This window comes from Somniosus microcephalus, unplaced genomic scaffold (assembly GCF_052327205.1).
Source record: "Somniosus microcephalus isolate GS21.2 unplaced genomic scaffold, FLI_Smic_1.0 unresolved_chr1, whole genome shotgun sequence".
NCBI classification, from domain to species: Eukaryota; Metazoa; Chordata; class Chondrichthyes; order Squaliformes; family Somniosidae; genus Somniosus; species Somniosus microcephalus.
The window spans coordinates 93854301-93872527 of NW_028225179.1; the positions used below are offsets into that span (position 1 = coordinate 93854301).

Genomic DNA, 18227 nt, shown 5'->3' on the forward strand with positions numbered 1-18227 from the left:
CGACCGGCAGGCGGTGCGCGGCTCCGGGGCGGAGCCTTTCCTCCTTTCAAAGGGCGGCGCGGGTGAGAGCGCGAGCCGCTGCTACGGATTTAAAGGGGCGGAGGGCGCAGGCGCTGCTGAGGCGGGACTGGGGACGGGGCGAGGATTTCACCCCCAGAGCCCGGTGTGTGAGAGCGGGGAAAATGTCTGTTCCCAAGGGAGGGGCGGCCTGAGGAGGGGCGGGGTCACAGTGAGGGTGGAGTGAGGGGTCAGTGAGGGCGGGGCTCGGCCAGCAACAACAAAAACAACTACTTGTATTTCTCGAGTGCTTTCAAACGAGTAAAGCATCCACCGTGTTTCACAGGAGCGAATATCAGACAGAATCTGACACCGAGCCACAGAAGGAGATATTAGGACAGGAGGCCGGTTTTGAGGAGAGAGGCGGAGAGGTTTAGGGAGGGAATTCCAGAGCTTGGGCCCAGGCAGCTGAAGGCATGGCTGCCAATGGTGGAGCGATTAAAATCGACAAGCGCAGAGATCTCGGAGGGTTGTGGGGCTGGAGGAGATTACAGAGATAGGGAGGGGCGAGGCCATGGAGGGAGTTGCAAACATGGATGAGAATTTTAAAATTGAGGCATTGCCGGACCAGGAGCCAATGTAGGTCAGTGAACACAGGGACGATGTGTAAACGGGTGGGAGTTAGGACACGGGCAGCTGAGCTTCGGATGAGCTTGAATATACAGAAGCTGGTAGATGGGAGGCCGGCCAGGAGAGCGTTGGAATAGTCAAGTCTAGACGTAACAAAGGCATGGATCAGGGTTTCAGCAGCACTTGAGTTTAGACAGGGGCGAAACCGGGCGATATTACGGAGGTAAAAGTAGGCGGTCTTGGTGATGGAGTGGATATGTGGTCAGAAGCTCATCATTCGGTCAAATATGATACCAAGCCTGCAAATGCTCTGATTCAGCCTCGGACACTGACCAAGGAGATGGGTACTGTCGGTAGCTTCTTTGTGGGAGGGACTGAAGTCCATGGCTTCGGTCTTCCCAATATTTACTTGCAGGAAATTTCTGCTTATCCAGGACTGGATGTCAGACAAGCAGCGTGACAAATTTAGAGACAATGGAGCGGTCGAGAGAACTAGAGCTTGGTGTTATCAGTGTACTTATGGAACCTTACATGTTTTCAGATGATGTCACTGAGGGGCAGCATGTCGATGAGAAATAGGAGAGGGCCAAGGATAGATCCCTACGCGACTCCAGAGGTAACAGTGTCGGAGCACAAAGATAAACTGTTAGAAACATAGAAGATAGGAGCAAGAGTAGGCCATTCGGCCCCTCGAGCCTGCTCTGCCATTCAATGAGATCATGGCTGATCATCCAAATTCAGTACCCTGTTCCTGCCTTCTCTCCATATCCCTTGATCCCTTTAGCCTTAAGAAATATATCCAACGCCTTCTTGAATATATTTAATGAATTGGCCTCTACTGCCTTCTGTGGTAGAGAATTCCACAGGTTCACCACACTCTGTGTGAAGAAATTCCTCCTTATCTCTGGCCTAAATGGCTTACCCCTTACCTTAGATTGTGATCCCTGGTTCTGGACTCCCCGACCATCGGGAACATCCTTCCAGCATCTAGTCTGTCTAGTCCGGTTAGAATTTTATAAGTTTCAATGAGATCCCCTCTCATTCTTCTAAACTCCAGCGAGTACAAGCCCAATCGACCCACTCTCTCCTCATACGTCATTCCTGCCACCCCAGGTATTAACCTGGTGAATCTTCGCTGCACTCATTCCATGGCAAGTACATCCTTCCTCAGATAAGGCGACCAAAACTGCACACAATGCTCAAGGTGTGGTTTAACCAAAGCCCTGTACAACTGCAGCAAGATATCCATGTTCCTGTACTCAAATCCCCTTGCTACGAAGGCCATTTGCCTTCTTAACCGCCTGCTGCACCTGCATGCTTACTTTCAGCGACTGGTGCACAAGGACGCCCAGGTCTCGTTGCACTTCCCCTTCTCCCAATCTATTGCCATTTAGATAATAATCTGCCTTCCCGTTTTTGACACCAAAGTGGATAACCTCGCATTTATCCACGTTATATTGCACCTGCCATGCTTCTGCCCAATCACCCAACCTGTCCAAATCATACTGGAGTTTCTCGGCATCCTCCTCACAGCACACACGCCCACCCAGCTTTGTGTCATCTGCAAACTTGGAGATATTACATCTAGTTCCCTCGTCCAGATCATTAATATATATTGCGAATAGCTGGGGTCCAAGGACCGATCTCTACCGTACCCCACTAGTCACTGCCTGACACTCGGAAAAAGAGCCATTTATTCCAACTCTTTGCTTTCTGTCTGCCAACCAGTTCTCTATCCAAGTCAATACCTTGCCCCCAATCCCATGTGCCTTAATTTTACACGCTAATCTCTTATGCGGACCTTATCGAAAGCCTTTTGAAAATCCAAATACACCACATCCACTGGTTCTTCCTTATCTATTCTACCAGTTACATCCTCAAAAAATTCCAGTGGATTAGTCAAGCACGATTTACCTTTTGTAAAGCCATGTTGACTTTGTCCGGTCCGGTCACTTTTTTCCAAGTGCTCTGCTATTACATCCTTTATAATGGACTCTAGCATTTTCCCCACTACCGATGTCAGGCTTACCAATCTGTAATTCCCCGGTTTCTCTCTGCCACCCTTTTTGAACAGTGGGGTAACATTAGCTACCCGCCAATCCATGGGTACTGTTCCAGAGTCTATAGAATTTTGGAAGATGACCAGCAATGCATCTACTATTTCTAGCGCCACTTCCTTAAGTACCCTAGGATGTAGATTATCAGGACCTGGGGATTTATCGGCCCACAATCCCATCAATTTCCCTAACATCATTTCCCTACCAATACTGATTTCTATCAGTTCCTCCCTTTCATTAGACCGTCTGTTCCCTGACATCTTTGGGAGGTTATTTGTGTCCTCCTTTGTGAAGACAGAACCAAAGTATGTATTTAATTGGTCTGCCATTTCTTTGCTCCCCATTATAAATTCCCGATTCTGACTGCAAGGGACCTACGCTTGACTTCACCACTCTTTTTCTCTTCACATATCTATAAAAGCTTTTACAGTCAGTTTTTATGTTCCCTGGAAGCTTACTCTCATACTCTATTTTCCCCCTCTTAATTAATCCCTTTGTCCTCCTTTGTTGGATCCTAAAATGCTCCCAATCCTCAAATTTACTGCTTATTCTGGCCAATTTATATGTCCTCTCCTTGGATCTTATGCAATCCCTAATTTCCCTTGTTAGCCACGGTTGTGTCACCTTTTTTTTTTTTTGCCAAACTAGGATGAACAAGTTCTGTAGTTCATCACAGAATCACAGAATCACAGAAACCCCACAGTGCAGATAGAGACCATTTCGGCCCATCAAGCCTGCACCGACACATATCCCACCCGATCCCCGTAACCCCTACACCAACACATATCCCACCCTATCCCTGTAACCCCATGTATTTAATCCCCCTAACACTGAGGGTCAATTTATCATAGCCAATCAACCTAACCCGCACATCTTTGGACTGTGGGAGGAAACCGGAGCACCCGGAGAAAAGCCATGCAAACACGGGGAGAATGTGCAAACTGCACACAGACAGTCGCCCGAGGCTGGATTCGAACCCGGGTCTCTGGCGCTGTGAGGCAACAGTGCTAACCACTATGCCACCGTGCGATCCATGCGATCTTTGAATGTTTGCCATTGCCCATCCACCGTCAATCCTTTGAGTGACATTCCCCAATCAATCCTACCCAACTCGCACCTCATACCATCGTAGTCTCCTTTATTTAATTTTAGGACCCTAGTCTCTGAGTCAACTATTTCACTCTCCATCTTAATGAAGAATTCTATCATATTATGATCGCTCCGAACCAAGGGGCCTCGCACAACAAGATTGCGAATTAATCCTTTCTCATTACATAATACCCAGTCTAAGATGGCCTGATCTCTAGTTGGTTCCTTGACATATTGGTCCAGGAAACCATCCCGTATACACTCCAGGAATTCCTCCTCCACAGTATTGTTACTAATTTGGTTAGCCCAATCTAAAGGTAGATTAAAGTCACCCATGATAACTGCTGTGCCCTTATTGCACGCTTCTCTAATTTCCCGTTTAATGCCATCCCCGGCCTCTGTATTACTGTTTGGAGGTCTATATACCACTCCCACTAACGTTTTCTGCCCCTTGGTATTTCTCAATTCTATCCATACAGATTCCACATCATCAGAGCTAATATCCTTCCTTTCAATTGTGTTAAACTGCTCTTTAACTAGCAATGCTATCCCACCTCCTTTTCCTTTCTGCCTATCTTTCCTGAATATTGAATACCCCTGGATGTTGAGTTCCCAGCCTTGGCCACTTTGGAGCCATGTTTCCGTAATCCCAATCATATCATATTCATTTACCTCTATTTGCGCAGCTAATTCATCCACCTTATTACGAATGCTCCTCGCATTAAGACACAAAGCCTTCAGGCTTGTTTTTTTAACGCTCTTAGATCTTTTAGAATTATTATTTACTGTGGCCATGTTTGATTTAAACCCTTGATTTCTCTGCCTGTCACTTTTGTTTTTCTCCTTCCTGTCTTTTGCTTTTATCATTGTTTCGCTTTCCTCTGTTTCCCCGCTCAGGTTCCCAACCCCCTGCCATTTTAGTTTATACCCTCCCCCAGAGCACTAGCAAACACTCCCCGCTAGGACATCGGTCCCGGCCCTGCCCAGGTGCAAACCGTCCGGTTTGAACTGGTCCCACCTTCCCCAGAGCCGATTCCAGGTTGCAGGTGATTCTCTGGTTACGACTAGATAGATAAGAATGGAACCAGGCAAGTGCAGTCACAGCCAGCTGGACAATGGTGGAGAGGCGTTGGAGGAGAATGATGTGCTCAACCATCTCAAAGGCTGCAGACACGTCGAGCAGGATGAGGGATAGTTTATCACAGATACATAGGATGTTGTTTGTGATTTTGATAAGGGCCGTTTCACTACTGTGGTGGGGCGGAAACCTGGAGAGATTCAAACATAGATTTGCAGGAAAGATGGGCACTGATTTGAGCAGCGACAGCACATTCAAAGACTTTATAGAGGAAAGGAGTTTGGAGATGGGACAGTAGTTTGCAAGGACAGAGGGGTCAAGGGTGGGTTTTTTGAGGAGGGTGGTGATGAAGGCAGATTTGAAGAGGAGGGGACAGTACCTGCGGAGAGGGAACCATTAACAATATCAGCTGGAGCCAGGAAGGGAAGTTGGATGGTCAGCAGTTCGTTGGGAATAGGGTCGAGGAAGCAGGAGGTGGGTCTCATGGACAAGATGAGCTCGAAAAGAGCATGAGGGGAGTTAGGAGAGAAACTAGATAAAGATGTGAGTTCAGGGCAAGAGCAGTGGAGAACCACAGGGAAAGTTTGACATGGTGGACTGGGGGAGGGAGGGAAGCGGCAGAGGCAGCTGAACAGATGGTCTCAAACTTGGTGACAAAGAAATCCATGAGCTCCAAGTATTTGTTATTGGAGGTGAGGGTGGAGGAGGCTGGGGAGAGGAATTTAAGAAGACGGTTTGTAGTGAAGAAGAGAAGGCAGGGGTTAAATTTGCATTCCCGGATGATCCTGGAATAGTGAGCAGTTTTGGCAGAGGAGAGCAGGATGCAATAGTGCTTCATGTGGCAATGTATATCTGAACCAGTTCTCTGTCATAAGCATTCAACTCTGCGTCCCTTGGACTGAAGGGAGCAGAGATGAGAGCCGAACTAGAGGGAATGACTAGCGTGTGAGTAATGGTTTTATTGGGGACAAGTGCAGCAGAGGTGGAGGTGAGGCTGTGATTGAGCATAGGATTACATAGGATATACGGCACAGAAACAGGCCATTCGGCCCTACTAGTCTTCAATTTTTATCGTTGCAGTTATGCCTTTTAGTGTTCCAAGTCCTTGCTAGAACGTTTCTTTCGCGTCAGTTAGGATTTTTGACAGTCGCCCAGGTGTGACGTCATCATCCTTTTTGTCAGCCACAGTCAGTGCCTGAATGGAATGCCAATCCAATTGTATTTTCCGGATCCATTCACGTCCCAGTAATGGTGGTCCTCCATCTTGTAATATATATAAATCCAGTTTCTGTGATTCCTTCCTGTTGTATTTAATGGGCACCCTTATTTTTCCTTTGGGGTAGACTTTTTGCCCCGTATATATCTTCAAGACAATTTTTGTGTCCCTCAAGGGTATATGTGAGAATAGCCACTCGTAGTCTCGTCGGTTCATGACTGTTAGGGCTGATCCTGTGTCCAATTCCATCTTTACTTGGGACCCTGCTATTATGAGGGTGACCCAAATGGTTCGGTGATCCTCCTTTGCGATCACATTGTGTAACTTCAGAAAACTTAGTCTCCTGCTTCCGGAGTCGTTATCACTCTTTTGATCTTCTGAACTACTGTCCGTCATCTTCTGTACTTTCTTGTACTTTTCTTTAGTAGTTCTTTTAGTGTTGGTTTTCTTTCCCGACCTGCAGACTCGTGCTATGTGTCCTACTTTTCCACATTGTCTGCACACTTTGTCCTTAAACCAGCAATCCTTCTGGCCGTGGGTTGTTCTGCTGCAGCGATAGCACTTTTGTGCTCCATATGCCATTTCATTGGTGCTATATTCTTGTGGTTTCTGTTGTATTTCTGCAGTGCCCCGTGCTGCTGCTTAGTAGGAGGCTGCAATGCTGAAAGCCTTTTCCAGCTAAGGTCCTTTTCCGATAGAAGTCATTTCTGGGTTGCTTCACTCTGGAGTCCGCAGACACACTTATCCCTTAAGGTATCTGCCAATCCTGCTCCAAACTGGCAGTGTTTCGATAACTTGCATAGTTCCGTGAGATAGTCAGCATTACTTTCGTCTTTGTGCTGGTTTCTTTTATGGAATTTGAATCTTTCTGCTATCAGCAGCGGTGTAGGGTTTAGATATTCCTGTAGGATATTGACAATCTCTTCAAAGCTTTTCTCCATTGGTTTAGTTGGGGTAATTACATTCTGTAATAGTCCGTACGTTCTCGCGCCCATCAGATTCAACAATACCGACGCCTCTTTTCATCGGCCACCTCATTTGCCTTGCAGTACACTTCAATCCTCGCAACATAAGTAGCCCAGTCTTCTTTTTCGTTTTCGAAAGCAGTGATACTGCCACTCTTCGGCATCTTGGGTGGTTTAAAATGGCGCCTCCCGCGCTTTTCCTTCTTCCCCAATGGATTAAAATCACGCCTCCCGCGCTTTTCCTTCTTCCCCCGCTGCTGCAAACGCTGTTCTTAGCGTTTCAAATGGTAATGGTGGCGCTCTGTGGGTTTCGCGCGCTACTCCTGCGCTGCTGCCAACGCCACTCTCAGCGGTCCTTGTGGCAAATGGCGGCGCCTCGCGGCTTTCTGCACGTCTCTCTCTTATTATTATTCTTTCTTTTTCTCAACGCTGTCCTCTGCGCGTCTCTTTTCCTTTCCCTTTTTAATGCTGCCCGGTTCCTGAGCACCGGCTGTGCCCTGTGCGCTCCACTCTCTCTCTCTCTCCCTCTCTCTTCCCATCAACGCTGCTCGGCCCTCTTACAGTGCCGCTCGGTCGAGCTCCAGCCCGCCGCAGTCTGGGAAGGGTCAGCGCACTACCTGCTACCAGCCCGATTTGCAGGAACACCTTGACTGGAGAACCAAGCCCAGCTCTTGACAGTCTCCCCCGCGATTCTCCGATCTCCGATGGATCACTAAGCCAGTTGCTCTGTCTTCAACTTCCAAGATGCTGCTCTTCAGGGATGAATCCCCGTGAGGTGATGCAGAACTGCAGGTGAGCTCGAACCTGCTCATCGCCACTGTTATGTCCACGTATTAATAACACACGGATTGCAGGAGAACGGTATAACAGGTGTTTACTGAACGTAGAGTATACTGGAACTAATTGTACAAATTACTGCTCTGTGTTATATTCAGGTGTGGTCACTGCTGGCACTGCAGTATACAGGGGCTGTAAAAGATAGTTCCTCCCTTAAAGGTACATACATGACAGAAGAGATTGTGGGATGAGGGGGAAGTGGGATGTGAGAAGGAGGATAATGTATGAGGATACTGGCACCTTGTACTCTTTCAGCCCTGCCGCTGACCACGGGCTCAGCCATGCCCCTCCCAAGAATGGCCAGCACCATCTCCTCCGTGGGGGTGAGGTGATGGAGACGAGCCTGTCCCCCACCAGTTAGCTTCTGCTGCCACCTGTTTTCCTGCAGGAGAAAGGGAAGTGTATCAGTGAGTGTGGTACAATGTGTTTGGGTGATGAGCATGTCATGGTTGAATAGCTGACAGTATATGTGAGCTGTGGGTGTGAGGCTTGCAGCATTGGTAAGTGTGTGAGGTTGAGATGGAGCATGTGAGGTATGATTTGTGATTGATAGAGATTGTTGGTAAGTGAGTAATGGGGGTCTGGTGAATGTGTGAGGCTCGTGGAGCAGTTTGTGGGATATGGCATTTCAAAATGAATTCACCGACCTTCACTCCTGTGAGGTCATTAAACTTCTTCCTGCATTGCGTCCACATGACCTGGGGCTATCTGCTCCCACTGCACTTTGCTCTTTTGCCTGGAGGGCCTTCGAACTGCCTGTGGAAAGAGGACCTCTCTCCTTCTACTGACCTCCTGCACCAAGTCCTCCAGGGCTGCATCACTAGACCTTGGTGCACCCTCTCTCCCCTGTTGTGCCATCATTAATAGTACGTTTCCACTGTCGTCCCCAGCCAGTTCAATGATCTGCTGCAGGCAGAATCCACATCCCCTTTTAAGAGGTGCAGACTGCCTTTAAGTAGTGCAGGCTATCTTTTATTGGTGCTAGCCTCGCACGAATTTGGGCCCCCCGCTGAGCGTTCAGCCAATCAGCAGCACGTTCAGCACTGGGCTGAACACCACAATCATGGAAATGAGTAGCAGCACGAAGTTCACCTGCTGCCTGCAGTCCTCCGAGTAGGAGCGGGTTGCTCGTGCACCGCGATCCCTGCGCCCGTTTCCGGGGAAAACAAATTTGTAGGGCAGAGAGTGGGTCATTGCCACAGGGATAGATTAATCACACTCACCGTGTCCCCAATACCCCACGGGGAGAGAGAGAGACACTGAGAGAGGGTCATTGCCCCGCGGATAGATTAATCACACTCACCGTGTCCCCAATACCCCACGGGGAGAGGGAGAGACACTGAGAGAGGGTCATTGCCCCGGGGATAGATTAATAACACTCACCGTGTCCCCAATACCCCACGGGGAGAGAGAGAGACACTGAGAGATGGTCCTTGCCCCAGGGATAGATTACTAACACTCACCGTGTCCCCAATACCCCACAGGGAGAGAGAGAGACACTGAGAGAGGGTCATTGACCTGGGGATAGATTAACGACACTCACCGTGACCCCAATACCCCATGGGGAGAGAGAGAGACACTGAGAGAGGGTCATTGCCCCGGGGAAAGATTAATAACACTCACCGTGTCCCCAATACACCACGGGGAGAGAGAGAGACACTGAGAGAGGGTCATTGCCCCGGTGATAGATTAATAACACTCACCGTGTCCCCAATACCCCACGGGGAGAGCGAGAGAGACACTGAGAGAGGTTCATTGCCCCGGGGATAGATTAATAACACTCACCGTGTCCAATACACCACGGGGAGTGAGAGAGATACTGAGAGAGGGTCATTGCCCCGGGAATAGATAAATAACATCACCTTGTCCCCCATACCCCACGGGGGGAGAGAGAGACACTGAGAGTGGGTCATTGCCCCGGGGATAGATTAATAACACTCACCGTGTCCCCAATACCCCACGGGGAGAGAGAGAGAGACACTGAGAGAGGGTCATTGCCCCGGGGATAGATTAATAACACTCACCATGTCCGCAATACCCCACGGGGAGAGAGAGACATAGAGAGAGGGTCATTGCCCCGTGGATAGATTAATAACACTCACGGTGTCCCCATTACCCCACGGGGAGAGAGAGAGACACTGAGAGAGGGTCATTGCCCCGGTGATGGATTAATAACACCGTGTCCCCAATACCCCATGGGGAGAGAGAGAGACACTGAGAGAGGGTCATTGCCCCAGGGATAGATTAATAACACCATGTCCCCAATACCCCACGGGGAGAGAGAGAGACACTGAGAAAGGGTCATTGCCCCGGGGATAGATTAGGAACACTCACCATGTCCCCAATACCCCACGGGGAGAGAGAGAGACACTGAGAGAGTGGGTCATTGCCCCGGGGTTAGATTAATAACACCGTGTCCCCAATTCCCCACGGGGAGAGAGAAAGACACTGAGAGAGGGTCATTACCCCGGGGATAGATTAATAACACTCACCGTGTCCCCAATACCCCACGGGGAGAGAGAGAGAGACACTGAGAGAGGGTCATTGCCCCTGGGATAGATTAATAACACTCACCGTGTACCTCAATATCCCATGGTGGGAGAGACAATGAGAGTGGATCATTGCCCCGGGGATAGATAAATAACACTCACCGTGTCCTCCAAATCCTCTGTCACCTTAGGATCGGAGGGGCAAAGGTCTCCACCAGTCACGGTGAACTGCACCGTTCCACCGACGCGTTTCTCATCGAAATCTGCAATAACGAGAAAGGATTTGTGATAGAATCAACAAAAACTTGCATTTATCCAGCACCTTTAACGTAGTAAAATGTCCCGAGGCTCTTCATAGCAGCGATTATCAAACAACATTTGAACCCAAGCCACGTAAGGAGGTATCAGGACAAGTGACCAAACCTTGGTCAAAGAGGTAGGTTTTAAGGAGCGTCTTAAAGGAGGAGAGAGAGGTGGAGAAGTTTAGGGAGGCAATTCCAGAGCTTAGGGCCTAGACAGCTGAAGGCACAGCCACCAATGGTGGAGTGAATAAAACTGGAGATACGCAAGAGGCCAGAATTTGAGGAAGCCAGAGATTGCGAAGGCTTGTCAGGCTGCAGTAGGTTATAGAGATAGGGAGGGAGCGAGGGCCATGGAGGCATTTCTTCTCCCCTCAGTCCTAAATGGCCGACACCTTATCCTGAGACTATGTCCCCTCGTTCTAGACTGTCCAGCCAGAGGAAGCAGCCTCTCAGCATCTGCCCTGTCAAGCTCTCTAAGAATTGTATATGTTTCAATGAGATCACCCCTCATTCTTCTAAACTCCAGAGAATATAGGCCATTCCACTCACTCTCTTCTCATAGGCCAACCCTCTCACCCCAGGAATCAATCTGGTGAACCTTTGTTGCTCCCCCTCTAAGGCAAGTATTTCCTCCCTTAGGTGAGGTGACCAAAACTATACTCAGTACTCCAGGTTTAGTCTCACCAAAACCCGATATAATTGCAGCAAGACTTCCTTACTCTTATACTCGAACCCCCTTGCAATAAAGGCTAACATGCCATTTGCCTTCCTAATTGCTTGCTGTACCATCATGTTAACTTTGTGATTCATGGAATCATAGAAATTACAGCACAGACGGAGGCCACTCGGCCCATCGGTTTGTGCCGGGCGAAAAAGAGCTATCCCGCTTAATCCCACTTTCCAGCTCTTGGTCCGTAGGCTTGGAGGTTCCAGCACTTCAAGAGCATAATCAAGTACTTTTTAAATGTGATGAGGGTTTCTACATCCACCAGCTTTTCAAGCAGTGAGTTCCAGACCCCCACCACTCTCTGGGGAGTTCTCAACTCCTCTCTAATCCTCCTACCAATTACTTTAAATCTATGTCCCCTAGTTATTGACCTCCCTGCTAAGGGAAATCGGTCCTTCCTATCCACCCTATTTAGGCCCCTCATAATTATATACACCTTCATTAAGTCTCTGCTCAGCCTCCTCGGTTCCAAAGAAAACAACCCCAGCCTATCCAATCTTTCCTAAAATTCTCCAGTCCTGATAACCTCCTCGTAAATCTCCTCTATCCTCTCTAGTGCAATCACATCTTTCCTGTAATGTGGTGACCAAAACTGTACATAATACTCCAGCTATGGCCTAACTAGTGTTTTATACAGTTCAAGCATAACCTCCCTGGGCTTATATTCTAAGCCTTGGCTAATAAAGGAAAGTATCCCGTATGCCTTGTTAACCACCTTATCTACTTGTCCTGCTCCCTTCAGGGATCTGTGGACATGCACTCCAAGGTCCCTGTGTTCCTCTACACTTCTCGGTATCCTACCATTTATTGTGTAATCCCTTGCCGTGTTAGCCCTCCCCAAATGCATTACCTCACACTTCTCCAGATTGAATTCCATTTGCCACTTTTCTGCCCAGTCCATTGATATTTTCCTGCAGTCTGCAGCTTTTTTCCCTCACTATCACCCACATGGCCAATTTTTGCATCATCTGCAAACTTCTTAATCATACCCCCTACATTGAAGTCTAAAACATTGACATGTATCACAAAAAGCAAGGGACCGAGTACTGAGCCCTGCGGAACTCTACTGGAAACAGCCTTCCAGTCCAGATTCATGTACAAGGACACCCAAGTCTCTCTGCATGCCAACATTTACTAATTCCTCAGCTTTTAAAAAAAAATTCTGCTTTTCCACTCTTTCTACCAAAGTGGATTATTTCACATTTCCCCACATTATACTCCATCTGTCACCTTCCTGGCCACTCATTTAACCTGGCTATATCCCATTGCAGCATCCTCACAACTTAATTTCCCACCTCAGTTTGTATCGTTAGGAAACTTGGATACATTACACTTGGTCCTTTCATCTAAGTCATTGATATAGATTGTAAATAGCTGATCATCCTTGTAAATCTTTTTTTCACCTTCTATATCCTTTTTGTAATATGGAGACCAGAACTGCACACAATACTCTCAAGTGTGACCTAACCAAGATATATGGAGACCAGAACTGTACACAGTACTCCAAGTGTGGCCTAACCAAGGTATATGGAGACCAGAACTGTACACAGTGCTCCAAGTGGGGTCTAACCAAGGTATATGGAGACCGGAACTGTGCACAGTACTCCAAGTGTGGTCTAACCAAGGTTCTACAGAAGTTTAACATAACATCTCTGCTTTTCAAATTTATTCCTCTAGAAATGAATGCCAGTGCTGGGTTTACTTTTTTATGGCCTTATTAACCTGTGTCTCTAATTTTAGTGATTTGTGAATCTGTACCTCTAGATCTCTTTGCTCCTCTACCACATTTAGCCTCTTATTTTCCCAGGAGTAAGTGTCCTTATTCCCCCGAGGGAGACGGGCTCGATGCGATGGGGGGTGGGGGCTTTGTGTCACTCTACTCCCAGCACACACCAGCATCCCTGTATGTATTTGGAGGGCGGAGCACTGTTCACCTTCTTGCCAGACCTGCCCGGAGTGGAGCTCCGAAGAGAATGAGAGACACGGAGGCCCTGACAGGATGATTAGTTTTACTCTTCTTCAACACACCTTTGGGGGCGAGGCAAGTTTTCTGAGACCGAGTCCTGACACTTCCTGAAACAAAGGGAAAAGAGAGGATTGTCACAAAGTGTCTTTTGAGAATCCATGTCCCTGCCACACTGGGTGAACATTCACCAGTCAGTGAGCAGTACACAGAGCAGGAAAGGCCCAGGCTCCATCCCTGGCCTGTGCTGAGTGAGCTGATCTCACCCAGTGTGTTACAGAGCCCCACACATAGATACATAGGTACATAGAAGATAGGAGCAGGAGTAGGCCATTCGGCCCTTCGTACCTGCTCTGCCATTCAATGAGATCATGGCTGATCATCCAAATTCAGTACCTAGTCCCTGCCTTCTCACCATATCCCTTGATCCCTTTAGCCTTAAGAAATATATCCAACTCTTTCTTGAATGTACTTAATGAACTGGCCTCCACTGCCCTCTGTGGCAGAGAATTCCACAGGTTCACCACTCTCTGGGTGAAGAAATTCCTCCTCATTTCAGTCCTAAATGGCTTACCCCTTATCCTTAGACGATGACCCCTGGTTCTGGACTCCTCAGCCATCAGAAACATCCTTCCGGTATCTAGTCTGTCCAGGCCTGACAGAATTTTATAGGCCCAGGCCCAGGCTCCATCCCTGGCCTGTGCTGAGTGAGCTGATCTCACCCAGTGTGGTACTGAGCCCCCCCACCACACAGCAGGAAAGGCCCAGGCTCCATCCATGGCCTGTGCTGAGTGAGCTGATCTCACCCAGTGTGGTACAGAGCCCCGCCCCACACACAGAGCAGGAAAGGCCCAGGCTCCATCCCTGGCCTGTGCTGAGTGAGCTGATCTCACCCAGTGTGGTACTGAGCCCCCCACACACAGCAGGAAAGGCCCAGGTTCCATCCCCGGCCTGTGCTGAGTGAGCTGATCTCACCCAGTGTGGTACTGAGCCCCCCACACACAGCAGGAAAGGCCCAGGCTCCATCCCCGGCCTGTGCTGAGTGAGCTGAGCTCACCCAGTGTGTTACAGAGCAGGAAAGGCCCAGGCTCCATCCCTGGCATGTGCTGAGTGAGCTGATCTCACCCAGTGTGTTACAGAGCAGGAAAGGCCCAGGCTCCATCCCCGGCATGTGCTGAGTCAGCTGATCTCACCCAGTGTGTTACAGAGCAGGAAAGGCCCAGGCTCCATCCCCGGCATGTGCTGAGTCAGCTGATCTCACCCAGTGTGTTACTGAGCAGGAAAGGCCCAGGCTCCATCCCCGGTCTGTGCTGAGTGAGCTGATCTCACCCGGTGTGTTACAGAGCCCCATACACAGAGCAGGAAAGGCCCAGGCTCCATCCCCGGCCTGTGCTGAGTGAGCTGATCTCACCCAGTGTGTTACAGAGCCCCGCCCCACACACAGAGCAGGAAGCGAAGGTTCCTGCACCTAATGATTGTGCAGTGACTCCTGTTGGAAGCAATGTGTTTAATATATAGGTGTGTGTGTTTCTCTCTCTCTCTCTCTGTACGTCACCCTCCTAACTCTCTGCCTAAGTGGAAACGGTTCCACAGTGAGGGGTTAGTGCCAGAAACACTGGGGGAGTGGAGAAGGCATAGTAGACTGTGGACCCATTACCACAAACTTGTGTCTCCCTCACAGAGGCTGGGCACAGAGAAAGACAGAGATCGAGGCAAGAGGAAGCAGAGGTGAAGAGGAGGTCCTAAAGAGAGTTTGGAAGGTAGGGGGAGGCCGGGTGGGTGGTCTGATGGTGTGCTGGTTCCAGAGGGAGAGACGGAGGGGTGAGACGGTGCAGGGGGATCAGACACAAACTGCAACAGAGCTCATCGGGGCTTCTAGAGAAACATTTAAGGAGGAAGAACGTTAAAGGGACAGAGAGAGAGCAGGGAAATGTAGGAACACAGGAACAGGAGGAGGCCATTCAGCTCCCTCGGGCCTGTTACACAGGAACAGGAGGAGGCCATTCAGTCCCCTTGGGCCTGTTACACAGGAACAACAGGCCATTCAGCCCCCTCGGGCCTGTTACACAGGAAAAGGAGGAGGCCATTCAGTCCCCTCGGGCCTGTTACACAGGAACAGGAGGAGGCCATTCAGTCCCCTCGTGCCTGTTACACAGGAACAGGAGGAGGCCATTCAGCCCCCTCGGGCCTGTTACACATGAACAGGAGGAGGCCATTCAGCCACCTCGGGCCTGTTACACAGGAACAGGAGGAGGCCATTCAGTCCCCTCGGGCCTGTTGCACAGGAACAACAGGCCATTCAGCCCCCTCGGGCCTGTTACACAGGAACAGGAGGAGGCCATTCAGTCCCCTCGGGCCTGTTACACAGGAACAACAGGCCATTCAGTCCCCTCGGGCCTGTTACAAAGGAACAACAGGGCATTCAGCCCCCTCGGGCCTGTTACACAGGAACAGGAGGAGGCCATTCAGCCCCCTCGGGCCTGTTACACAGGAACAGGAGGAGGCCATTCAGCCCCCTCGGGCCTGTTACACAGGAACAGGAGGAGGCCATTCGGTCCCCTCGGGCCTGTTACACAGGAACAGGAGGTGCCATTCAGCCCCCTCGGGCCTGTTACACAGGAACAGGAGGAGGCCATTCGGTCCCCTCGGGCCTGTTACACAGGAACAGGAGGAGGCCATTCAGCCCCCTCGGGCCTGTTACACAGGAGCAACAGGCCATTCAGCCATTCCACCATTCATCTAGATCATGGCTGATCTGTACTCAACGCCATTTACCCGCCTTGGTCCTGTAATCCTTAATACCCTTGTCTCACCAAAATCTCTCAATCTCAGTTTTGAAATTTTCAGTTGACCCCCCCCAACCTCAACAGCTATTAGGAGGAGACAGTTCCAGATTTCCACTACCCTCTGTGTGAAGAAGTGCTTCCTGACATCACCACTGAACAGCTTGGCTCTATTTTCAGGTGATGCCTCCTTGTTCTGGACTCCCCCCACCAGAGGAAATAGTCTGGGCTCGACATTAGTCTCAGTCGGTGGCACAAAGCGGGCGGAGTCGGATCGGCCGCCCATTATACGCAGCACCTGATATTTCATTCAATTCAATCGACTGCAATGGAGCGAAATATCAGGGGCTGTGTATAACGGGCGGCCGATACATTCCTACCCCTTTCTCCCCAGCTACCCTATCAGATCCGTTAATCACCTTAACACATCGAATAGATCACCCCTTAATCTCCTATACTCGAGGGAAACAAGCCCAGTCTATGCAACCTGCCCTCAGAATTTAACCCTTCTGACCTTATCGAACAGAAACAGCAGACTCAACCCACTCACCCGAGCTGGTAACTCCACTCACCCGAGCAGGTAACTCCTCTCACCCGAGCGGGTAACTCCTCTCACCTGAGCAGGTAACTCCACTCACCCGAGCGGGTAACTCCACTCACCCGAGCGGGCAACTCCACTCACCCGAGCGGGTAACTCCTCTCACCCGAGCAGGTAACTCCTCTCACCCGAGCGGGTAACTCCACTCACCCGAGCGGGTAACTCCACTCACCCGAGCAGGTAACTCCTCTCACCCGAGCGGGTAACTCCACTCACCCGAGCCGGTAACTCCTCTCACCCGAGCGGGTAACTCCACTCACCCGAGCAGGTAACTCCTCTCACCCGAGCAGGTAACTCCGCTCACCCGAGCGGCTAAATCCTCTCACTCGAGCGGGTAACTCCTCTCACCCGAGCGGGTAACTCCGCTCACCCGAGCAGGTAACTCCTCTCACCCGAGCGGGTAACTCCTCTCACCCGAGCTGGTAACTCCTCTCACCCGAGCAGGTAACTCCGCTCACCCGAGCAGGTAACTCCTCTCACCCGAGCCGGTAACTCCTCTCACCCGAGCGGGTAACTCCACTCACCCGAGCGGGTAACTCCACTCACCCGAGCAGGTAACTCCACTCACCCGAGCTGGTAACTGCACTCACCCGAGCAGGTAACTCCTCTCACCCGAGCGGGTAACTCCACTCACCCGAGCGGGTAACTCCACTCACCCGAGCGGGTTACTCCTCTCACCCAAGCAGGTAACTCCACTCACCCGAGCATGAGTAGGGAGCAGGAGAGTGCAATGGGGAGTGACCCCGCTCACCCGAAACTCCTCTCACCCGAGCAGGTAACTCCGCTCACCCGAGCAGGTAAATCCTCTCACCCGAGCAGGTAACTCCTCTCACCTGAGCGGGAAACTCCTCTCACCCGAGCGGGTAACTCCACCCACCCGAGCGGGTTACTCCTCTCACCCGAGCGGGTAACTCCACTCACCCGAGCGGGTAACTCCACTCACCCGAGCGGGTTACTCCTCTCACCCGAGCGGGTAACTCCACTCACCTGAGCGGGAAACTTCTCTCACCCGAGCGGGTAACCCCTCTCACCTGAGCGGGTAACTCCACTCACCCGAGCGGGTTGCTCCACTCACCTGAGCAGTTAACTCCAGCGTCCTTGCTGTGTGTGCAGTGCTTCTGCCCCCATGGGGTTACAGGGCACTGATCGAGGGCAGGCTCTGTCCCAAGACACTTCACACCTACAATCCAGATGTCCCCAATCCCCTCTCCATAATAGGCGCCAGTCCGTGCTGACAGGGCCGTCCCACAGTTCAACAGTCTGCAGACCATGCTCGCTGCATTTACCTCCCAGCCATCGTCGCAGACGGTCCCCCAGATGGAGTTATGATAGACCTCAACTCTCCCGGAGCACATGTTGTTACCGTTCACCAGCCGTACGGGACTGGACCTGCAATAGAGACGGGAACAAGATCTCTGATTTGTAACACTTCTCGTCCGACATCCAGTCCTGAATGTGCAGAAATTTCCTCCAACTAAATATTGGGAAGAACGAAG

At 50.3% G+C, this 18227-nt stretch overlaps 1 pseudogene; it reads right to left on the reverse strand.

Moving 5' to 3' along the window:
* The window catches only part of LOC147095598 (scavenger receptor cysteine-rich domain-containing protein DMBT1-like), a 1107260-nt pseudogene that overhangs the window by 1084637 nt on the left and 4396 nt on the right, over positions 1-18227 (reverse strand).